Source organism: Cyanistes caeruleus, chromosome 1 (assembly GCF_971803275.1).
Source record: "Cyanistes caeruleus chromosome 1, bCyaCae1.hap1.1, whole genome shotgun sequence".
In the NCBI taxonomy this organism is placed as follows: Eukaryota; Metazoa; Chordata; class Aves; order Passeriformes; family Paridae; genus Cyanistes; species Cyanistes caeruleus.
In genome coordinates this window covers 70,108,110-70,119,349 of record NC_141701.1, presented here as the reverse complement: position 1 = coordinate 70,119,349, position 11,240 = coordinate 70,108,110, and the positions used below count along the sequence as shown (strand labels likewise).

General features: G+C 45.0%; 1 long non-coding RNA gene across 1 annotated transcript; it reads left to right on the top strand.

Moving 5' to 3' along the window:
• The first annotated feature begins 4,797 nt into the window (after positions 1-4,797).
• On the top strand, positions 4,798-9,006 carry LOC147655575 (uncharacterized). Its single transcript, XR_015289218.1, has 2 exons — positions 4,798-5,195; positions 5,733-9,006. It is a non-coding gene; the product is annotated as an uncharacterized LOC147655575 (long non-coding RNA).
• Positions 9,007-11,240: the final 2,234 nt, after the last annotated feature.

The following is an 11,240-nucleotide window of genomic DNA, read 5'->3' as shown; positions in this document are numbered from 1 at the left end:
GTGCCTGTAGTTATTGCAGGCCACATAGCTCTCAGGCCTGACTGAAGCCTAGCCTGGGAAATTCATGAGAAGGAATTAAAACAATTCTCAGAGATACTAAACAGCCTTGCAGGTGTTGTTTTGCAACCTGTTGTTTCTCCTTGCAAGAGAGAGTCAAGGGGGGCAGAGTGCCCCTGACCAATGATAGTGATGTAGTACTTTGTTAACCAATAAGAGTTTCCTTTCTGTACTTTTCCACGTATCTGTCTATAAGACAGGGCTGAAGCAATAAACTAGGAATTCTTGTGTCGTGACTCCCATGAGAGTCCATGGTCGTTCCTTAAAGCCGTTCCCAATCAAAACGACACAGCTATATTTCTCTCATTGCTGCACCTTACTTAAATATGGGTCCTATAACTAAGGCTACTGTGGCTATTATCCAGTTTGTTTTGTGGTTTGATAAGGTGAGAAATTCATGGATGTTTAACGTCCTCTGGACGGCGGGCTCATGAATCCAGAGCTGTCACACACTAACTGGATGGTTTTTGGGTTACTTTAATAATGGTACCTACTGGGAGAAAAAGACAGCTGGGGAAATTTTCTCCCAACCTTTCACCCAGTTCCTTGGGCCTACCCCACCAGTTTTCCAAGGGTTAAAATCTCTGCATGCCAAGGGTTAAAATCTCTGCATGCTAATGACATCATACAGTGGCTGGTGTTGCTGATAGGCCTGTTCTACTTAGCCTTCAGAGACAACGGGAAAGAGACAGGAGATGCTGCTCCAGAGCCTGGCACAACCCCAGAGACAGGGACTACTGCTCCAGAACCTGGCACAGCCCCAGAGACAGGGGGTGTTGCTCCAGAACCTGGCACAACCCCAGAGACAGGGGGTGCTGCTCCAGAGCCTGCCCCTGCCCCACAGCCCACCTCAGAAATGAACCACCCAGAGTGGGTGGGGGTTCTGGTGAAGGAGATACATGAGATGAGCCAGAAGATAGAGTGCATTTCCTCAGCTGCTGGGAAACCCTCCCCCTGCCTCGAAGAGGGAGAGTCTGATGGTGCTGCAGTGGAACCCACCGATGTTACAACCGTCCAGGTTGCAGCTGAACCACAAGGGCAGTCACAGCCAGCAGCTGTTGCCCCTGTGGAAATGAGGAAGTCTAAGATGAAATCACAGCACCCTGTTGATAAGGGTAAGAAAGGAGGGCCCTCACAACCCACAGGGGAGCCAGAAGTTGAAATCATTACTGAGTCTCTGACAAATGATTTGTCTTTTGTAAGTTACAAAAAGACATTGTGAGGCGGGGGCATGAGCCTTATACAACCTGGTTACTTCGGGTCTGGGACCTTATGGGTACAGGTGTGCAGCTGGATGGTGATGAGGCAAGGAATGTGGGACCCTTGACCCAGGACTCAGGTATGAATCAGGTATTCGTCAGGGAGCAAGGGCCCCTTTCCCTCTGGGAGCGGCTTTTGATGAGTGTAAGAGAGAGGTTTGTCCACAGAGAGAGAATGGAAGAGCACCATCGTAGAAGGGAATGGAAAACCATTGAGGAAGGGATCCAACAGCTGAGAGAAGTGGTGATATTAGAGGTCCTTTTTGGGAGGGGTGGACAGCATGATAATGACCCCGACAAAGTCAGGTGCACTGGGCAGATGTTGTGGAGTCTGGCAAATCTAGGGCCATGTGAATACACCACCTATATTGCACTGATTAACACTGATAACAGCTGAGAGACGGTGGGTTCTGTCGCCACCAGGCTTAGAAATTACGCTAGTATGGTCCATGGCCCGCAGCAGGCTCAGTTTTCCGCTGTGATTAAGGAACTCAAAGAGGAGATGAGGGAAATGAAGGAAGAGATGAGGAAGAGCAGTTCCCATATGGCACCAGTGCGGGTCACAGGCCCAAAACTCCAAGCCCAGTGTCCCCCAGCTAGAGAGACAGGGTACACCTCATGAACTGAGCTGTGGTTCTTTCTATGTGACCATGGGGAAGACATGGGAAAGGGGGATGGGAAACACACTTCTGCCCTGGCAGCACGAGTGTGTCAACTCAGGGAGGGAACCAGTAACCAGAAAGGTTCCACTAAAGTGAAGGTAGCCTCAACCTCCCGTGACCAAACTGCCAGATATTACAGAAAAGAGGATGATCCCCTTGAAGGAACCTCTAGCATGCCCAGGGAGGAGAGGATGACCAGTGCTAGAGGGGCCTGCCTCTAGCCAGGAAGAGGCACGGGAAAACTGGGTCTTTTGGATGGTGTGGATCCGATGGCCTGGCACATCAGAGCCACAAAAATATGAAGCTTTAGTTGATACTGGTGCACAGTGTACCCTAATGCCATCAGGACATGTGGAAGCAGAACCTGTTTCCATTGCTGGGGTGACAGGGGGATTGCAGCAGTTAAGTCTGTTAGAAGCTGAGGTGAGCCTGACTGGGAAGGAGTGGCAAAAACATCCCATTGTGACTGGCCCAGAGGCCCCGTGTATTCTGGGCATAGACTTCCTGCAGAATGGCTATTACAAAGACCCAAAGGGACTCAGGTGGGCTTTTAGAATAGCTGCTGTGGAGGCAGAGGACATTAAGCAATTGAACAGCTTGCCTGGACTATCAGAGAACCCATCTGCAGTAAGACTCCCGAAAGTGGAAGAACAGCGAGTACCAATTGCCACCTCGACGGTGCACCGCCGGCAGTATAGGACAAATCGAGATGCTGTGATCCCCATCCACAAGATGATCCAAGACCTGGAGAGCCAAGGGGTGGTCAGCAAAACCTACTCACCCTTCAACAGCCCCATTTGGCCTGTGCGCAAGTCTGACGGAGAATGGAGATTGACTCTGGACTATCGTGCATTGAATGAAGTGACTCCACCTCTGAGCGCTGCTGTGCCGGACATGCTGGAGCTCCAGTACGAGCTGGAGTCCAAAGCAGCGAAGTGATGCGCCACTATTGACATTGCTACTGCATTTTTCTCCATTCCCCTGGCAGCAGAATGCAGGCCTCAGTTTGCCTTCACATGGAGGGGAGTGCAATACACCTGGAATCGACTGCCCCAGGGGTAGAAGTACAGCCCCACCATCTGCCATGGACTGATCCAGGCTGCCTTGGAAAAGCGTGAGGATCCAGAACATCTACAGTACATTGATGACATCATTGTGTGGGGAAACACAGCAGTGGAAGTATTTGAGAAAGGAGAAAAGATCATCCAGATTCTGCTAGAAGCTGGTTTTGCCATCAAGAAGAACAAAGTCAACGGACCTGCTCGAGAGATCCAGCTCCTGGGAGTAAAGTGGCAAGACGGATGGTGTCAGATTCCCACTGAGGTCATCAATAAGATCACTGCAATGTCTCCACCCACCAGCAAGAAGGAAACACAAGCTTTCCTAGGTGCCATTGGTTTTGGAGGATGCACATTCCTGAGTACAGCCAGATCGTGAACCCTCTCTACCTGGTTACCTGAAAAAAGAATGATTTCCACTGGGGCCCTAAACAGCAGCAAGCCTTTGCTCAGATCAAACAGGAGATTGCTTTTGCAGTAGCCCTTGGCTCAGTCAGAACAGGACCAGACATGGAAGAATGTGCTCTACTCTGCAGCCGAGAACAATGGCTTGTCCTGGAGCCTTTGGCAGAAAGTGCCTGGGAAGACTCGAGGCCGACCACTGGGATTCTGGAGCCGAAGTTGCAGAGGGTCCGAAGCCAACTACACTCCCACGAAGAAGGAAATTTTAGCTGCCTATGAAGGAGTTCAAGCCGCCTCAGAAGTGATTGGCGCAGAAGCACAACTCCTCCTGGCACCCTGACTGCCAGTGCTGGGGTGGATGTTTAAAGGAAAGGTTCCCGCTACCCACCACGCCACCAATGCTACATGGAGCAAGTGGATCGCCCTCATCATGCAGCGCACCCGTATTAGAAACCCAAATCGCCCTGGGATTTTGGAGATAATTACAAACTGCCCGGAAGGTGAAAACTTTGGTCTCACTGATGAAGAGGAGCAGGAACAAGTGACACGGGCTGAAGAAGCTCCACCGTACAACCAACTGCCAGCAGAAGAAACCTGCTATGCTCTGTTCACTGATGGTTCCTGTCACATCATAGGGATGAACCGGAAGTGGAAAGCAGCCGTATGGAGCCCCACATGACAGGTCGCAGAGGCCACTGAAGGAGAAGGTGGATCAAGCCAACTTGCTGAACTCAAAGCTGTTCAACTGGCCCTGGACATTGCTGAAAGAGAGAAGTGGCCAAAGCTCTGCCTCTACACTGATTCATGGATGGTAGCCAATGCTCTGTGGGGATGGCTAGAAAGGTGGAAATGGGCCAACTGGCAATGCAGAGGAGAGCCAATATGGGCTGCTGATGAGTGGAAAGACATTACTACCAGAGTAGAGAAACTGTCTGTGAGGGTCCGCCATGTCCCCAAGAGCAGGGCTAATGAAAAGCACCGAAACAATGAGCAGGTGGATCAGGCTGCAAAGATAGAGGTGTCAAAGATAGACTTAGATTGGCAACACAAGGGAGAGTTGTTCCTAGCTTGATGGGCCCATGACGCCTCAGGTCATCAGGAGAGAGATGGCACCTATAAGTGGGCATGAGACCGAGGGGTGGATCTAACCATGGACAGTATTTCCCAGGTCATCCATGACTGTGAGACATGTGCCACGATCAAGCAGGCCAAGTGGTTGAAGCCGCTATGGTATGGTGGGCGATGGTCCAGATACAAGTATGGAGAAGCCTGGCAGATTGACTACATCACACTGCCCCAAACCCGCCAAGGCAAGCGCTATGTGCTCACAATGGTAGAAGCCACCATTGGATGGTTAGAAACCTACCCTGTGCCTCATGCCACTGCCTGGAACACCATCCTGGGACTTGAAAATCAGGTCCTTTGGAGGCATGGCACCCCTGAGAGGATTGAGTCAGACAATGAGACTCATTTCAAGAACAGCCTTATAAACAGCTGGGCTAGGGAACATGGCATTGAGTGGGTGTACCATATCCCCTACCATGCATCCGCTGCTGGAAAAGTTGAATGGTGCAATGGCCTACTTAAAAGCAGCTTGAAGGCACTGGGTGGGGGAACTTTCAAGAACTGAGAGATTAATTTAGCAAAGGCCACATGGTTGGTGAACACCTGAGGTTCCACTAACCGAGCAGGCCCTGCCCAATCTGAGCCCTTTAGAACGACAGATGGAGATAAGGTTCCAGTGGTACATATGAGAGGTATGCTGGGAAAAACTGTTTGGGTTAATTCTGCCTCCAGCAAAGACAGTCCAATCCATGGGGTTGTCTTTGCTCAGGGACCGGGGTGCAATTGGTGGGTGATGCAAAAAGATGGAGAGACCCGGTGCATACCCCAAGGGGACCTGGTTTTAGGGTGAACAACCCATGACACTGTGCTTATATCTGTATCTGCATGTACATACGTATATAGTTTAAGTAGTATGTGTTCGTGTATAATTTAAAGGTTTAATATTTGATGTAACATTTTGGTATGGGAAAAAATTCGGGGTGCATAGTGTTGAGGGTTAGGTGTCCTTTTTTTTTTTTTTTTTTTTTTTTTTTTGTTCTGGCCTGCCCATGGAATTTTTACCCATTAGTTGCAGGGGACAACCTAACTGTGGGTACTTAGTGGGTGCTTGACAAAGGACAAAGAGTGGCCGGGCCCAGGGCGGGAAGGGGGCAGGAAAGGAGGGTGGGGACAGTTTTTGGCGGGCCTTCTTCGGCTTCAGAGAAAGACATTCGTTTTCTGGGTCACAGAGCTGCTGTGGGAGAGAGAAGGGAATTTCACCATCACACAGATAGAGCTGCTGCTTCTTCTCCTTCTTCCCTCTTCGTTGGTTGGCCTCGCACCTCCTGTCCTGCCGGGATGTGTGGCAGTGCCAGGCACCGCCGCGGATACACCTCAGCCACCAGCCCAGGATCTCAGCTCATCCCTGCTGTTTCCAGCCGACTGTTCCTCGGAGCCCTGCAGGAGCACTGGGACTGACTGCCTGAGGGGGTTTGTGAAAACAAAGCCTCTCCTCCATCCCATCTCAGCTGAGAAAGCTGTCACGGGGCCCCTGGTTCTGTTTTCTTGTTAATGCTGTAGTTATTGGTTTTTGTTTGCCTGGTTATACAAGTAAAGAACTGTTATTCCTATTCCCAGATCTCTGCCTGAGAACCCCTTGATTTCAAAATTATAGTAATTCGGAGGGAGGGGGGCCTACATTCTTTCATCCCAAGGGAAGCTCCTGCTCTCCCTAGCAGACACCTGTCTTCTAGAACCAAGACACTAGTATATTTAAATTATTTTACACTGCACACACGAATAACTAACCTTTCTTTGAAGGTGATAATTTTTCTGAAGAACTGCTGACTTCAGAAAACTTTGGGAAAGTCAGCATATCTAAAAAGGCTGTGATAAAAATAGGTAAGAAAATTGAAAATTTTATCTTAATTCTTCTGTCTCTCAAAGCATATTGTTATAAATTTGTATTGTGATATTGGCTTTTGCAGATGAATATTATATATTAAATACTTTTTAGCTATGCTAACAAATCTTAAGTTTAAAAGAATTTCCTAGGTACAAGGCAAGGAAACCCCAGAGGGAAGGACACTGGGGCCCAAGCTGTTATCAGGAGAACAATAGAACCCAAACTGTTATCAGTGGAAGATATGAAGACCAGCTGCCCTCAGGGGAAGGGTGAGGGGCCTGGACTCTTATCAACAAGTGACCATCTGCAGCAAAAAGGAAACCAAAACTCCAAAATAATGCTGACCAGCTAGAATAATGATGACCAGCAAAAATTATGCTGACCAGCAGAAAATAACATGATCCAAGAAGCTGGAACCAGGGAGGGGGGACATGCTTGAATATGCATTAACCCCTCACAGCAAGGATGGTATAAAAAGGGTATTCCTGAGATACCAGGTGTGTTCCTGCAACCCGCCAGGGCACCCGGCCGTTTTAACCCTTTGCTTTATTTCTTTTGTCTCCTAATTGTCTTTTGTTTATATTAAAGTCTTTTTATAATTTATTAAGTGAATCTCGTTTTTAAGAATATAATATAGAAGTTGTATAATTATTTTAATTTCTATCCTGCAGATTACATAGAGGCATACTTTAAAATGTGCATACTACTGCAAAATAAGATAGAGTCATAGGCAAATAAAAACTGTAGCAAACCACTAATAGTGAATAATATCTGATTTATTGTATCTAAATGGGAAAAACCTACATTCCAGAAATGGTTATAGAAAAGCATATTAATCAGGAATTACTCTAATTTAATTAAGTCCAGACAACACAGGATTTCTATGAATGCATCTAAGAAGTGTTAGTTCTTTATAAAAACAAGTAAAAAATATTCACTTTTATAAAAATTTCTCCACTCTTCTTAGCATTCAGCCTTGTTTTAGTAGTGTTCTCTGTATTGTGAAGAATTACTGATACGTCTCTCGCCCTAGCACAGCACCTTGGAGTCAGAAGTTGCATGTCCAGATGCTGATGGCTACTTATAATCAGCATATAAGGATGATAGAGCTGTGCTGATTAGTAAATATTAGTGCCATTATACACTGAAGCTGCCTGGTAAGGTTCAACCTTGTTCAAGAGCTGCAAGACTGTGAGGATGCAGTGAATGTATCCAAAGTGCATTAACAAACAGATATTATTAATCATGAACAGCAGTCTTGTTAAAAATACCAGCCTACATTTCTTTTCTAACATGAGAAATCATGTGCCCTCAAGGTACCATTCTTCTTAATTATACTGAGATTTATGAAAGAAAGGTATTATACTAGATTTCTCAAAACAGGATTATTATTTTTTACACATTATTTTTCACCTGAGTTCTAGTGAAAACAGGAAGATTTCATCCCAATCCAGACAGAGCAAGAATGTTACAATTTTTTCTAGTAGGAGTGCCTTTGTTATGTAATAACAAGATAGGCATCAAATTGTCACACTATATTAGGAACGGTGATGAGCACAGACACTGACTCCCTTAGTTTCATTGTCCAAGAGAGCGAAGTTTATTATTCTTAATCTTGTATACACATGTTCAAGAAGGTCCAAGAGGTAAAACTGTCATTCATCATTAAAGCAAAACATCACCATCATTGGTTAAGTGGAACACCACCCCTTGACTAAACAACACCTGCATATTGCTGTCCTTTACCAAGGACTGTTTGGATTCTTTTTTATGCTTTCTCAGACCAGACTGAGAAGCCTGTGTGACTTAGTTTAACACGGGCTCTGTTCCCTGCTTACTTTTTGCATTTAGCATCCATAGCAAATCATTAAATTTATGAATTTTGGTTGTTATTTTGTAAAATCACATGTGTGTGACCAGGGGAAGCTTATTATTATTCTCTTCTCATTAATATTTTATTTTGCACTAGAGAATCAAATAAAACTTCATGTAAACATAGTTCTTGTCACCATTTAGTTCCTTTGTTACTGTTCTCAGTGGCAAGTGAAAATTTAGTATTTCTGTACAGTTTGGTATTCAGTAGTGACCCAACAGAAACATCAATCCTTTCTGACTCTGAAAAGCAAAAAGACTGCAGAGGCAGAATGTAATGCATCTTTCAGGCTTGTTTTGACTTATAAGCCACAATGATATGAAGGGTATTTATTATCTGTCTTAAGGAAACATATTTTTCTCTGAAGTCAAGCTCCGTTGGTAAGTTATGTTTGCTGTGGAACTATTCACTTGTAAAGCTCTGGGATCCAAAACAAAACATCAAGTTACTTTGTTGCTTTTATTTTGTAAAAGCAGTTTTTAAGTAATGCAAGAGAAAGATAATAGCTATGGTGAAAATGGTCGGAGGCCACTGCTTTGAGGACCCTTTACTGCAGTTAATCTCTCACATGGCTGCTATCACTACCACTCCTTCTGAAACATTTCCTAATTGGCTCCCTGAAAGTTCAGCTTCTTGTTCTTCAAAGACCTGCAGCATGGCTGCTGTGAAAGAAGGAGCCACTTAACTCAAGGTATGATTTCAATAAAAATTCTGCCTTTCCAGAAGCATTATTGCTTATACCTTATATTTTGCCTCATGACTTTTTTTTCCTCCTATGTTAATAAAAAGGACAGAAGAGCTTGGAGACCATGGAAATCTTGCAGGCAATTCCTGCTTAAAATAGGCAGTCAGACTCTGCTCTCATGTACGTTAGTGTGTGTTGCGAGAGGAAAAAAATTACAGCGAGGGTTCTGAGATAATCACACACACACAACCACTTTTCGTGAAGCAAAGAAAAGCCTTTATTGTGGGGTTTTAGAACCCTTATTTAAGATGTTCCAATAAGGTCACCCTGATTGGTAGAAGGACCAACACCTCCTTCATCCCATTGGTGGGACAAGAGAGAAAACACTCTCAGAATATCTGTGTCTTTTTTTGGGAAAGTAATTCCTTATTTACACAAATAACCTTTGAGCAAGAAAGGGTACCCAAGACTTTTCCCTTGGGAACAGTCAGTCTCTGAGAGCTTGAAATTCTCTCAGGTTCAGAAATCATGTCCACAGGTGTGATGATTAGGGAAGAAGTGGGTCATTCTTCCTTGGGATTAGTTTCATGAACTAAGTGCAAGAAGTAGGGAAGAGCTCTGAGCAACCTTGCCCCTCAGGCTGTGGTTTTTCAGTACAGCTTAAAGTACCCCAGGCTAATCTGGTTTCACCAGATATTAGAGTTTTTTAACTTCAGACCAGATTATGATTTAAGGAAAAACTTCAGTTATTCAACTGCCACAGAACAACTTCACTCAATTTACCCTGAGTTTTCTGTTTTGATTTTTCATAGTAGTATGAGGCAAAGAGTTTCTTATCCAATGTAATTTCCCCCAAAGTATGTGCAAATATTGATTTTTTGTTGTTTAAAAAGAAACTAAGGAAAATAAGGAAAGGAAAAAACTATATTTCCACAGGAGTTTTATAAAATCGTTGCATTATGCAACAACATGGTCTGAGACCAGCGCTTTTTCCGCCTGGAGTGCACAACAAAATCCTTAGGCAGAAGACAGAGATGATATATGTGATGCTCCAGGAAGGGTTTATTGACTGAAGAGGGTCCAGGGACAAAGACCAGGAAAGGTGGAGCACACCGTTTTATGCAGGGAAGAAGGGGCAGATCAGAGGGTCGGGGGTCAATGGGGGGTAGGGGAAAGTGGTGCAGAGGCAGGGTAATAAAACAGGGGAACCAATAGGATAACAGGAGCAGAGCACTACACCAAACTAGGGACAAGTGGGATCAAGAGAAGGGAGAACATTCTAGGGAAAATTGCATATAGAATAAACAGGGGCAGAACTGGGTTTGCATCAACTTGTAGAACCAATAGAACATTGAACCTTGAGAACTATTTACATGTGTCTACAAAGGTCCAAGGGAGGGAGGCTCTTCTCACCACAACCTGGAGGGGTGTCTCTCCTTTCCTGCCCCTTCAGGGTTGAGGCATCTATGTAGCAGGCCCTTGGGCCTCCATGTAAAATTACTACTTATGTGGCTAATTGCAAAGCATTTACCTAATAGTCAGGGATGGGAGAAGATTGATTCTGCTTCTCAGATAATACCACTTGGTTCAAAACATCTAAATATTCCTGCATAAACTGAAATGCTAAACCAGATTCTCTTGATAAGAGGATAGAAGATTTGCCTTTCTTCCAATGACCACTTAACTATTTAAAATAGAATGTGGACCACTATCCAAAGGGACTGAGATTAGCTGAGGGACTCCTATGCAGGGAAGTCCAACTTTCAGTCTTGAGCTGCACATAATTCAGAGGTTGATCAAACAGACCTGTCATGCAGCTAGGACTGGGAAGACTGGGCAGCCCATAACACAATGATTTGGACATGCTTCTGTGAGATGTGTCTTGTGAAATTATCTCAGACTGAGAGAACTCATTCTCTCCTATGTAGAAGTACCCAGCTAATGGGCTATGTGGCAGAAAATTATTGGTGTCTTTGTAATTTGCAACCTGATGTCTATTATTTTTACTTCCTGTAAGAAGTGCATGAAAGATCTCAAAAAGTTTGTTCTGAAAAAAAATCTTAAGCTGTGCCAGGGAAGGAGCCATGGTCTAGTTGACAAGGTGGTGTTCTGTCATGGGGGGTTGGACTCGATGATCTCTTTTCCGATGTAAATGATTCTGTGATTCTGTTCTACTCAGAACGGACTATTTTTTTTCTGGATGCTTCTTTTCAGCAAAAAAATGCAGTCAGATTTTATTTATTTGAACTGACCTCCATTCTTCCCTCCAGCCTATCATTTGGCTGCTGGAAAAC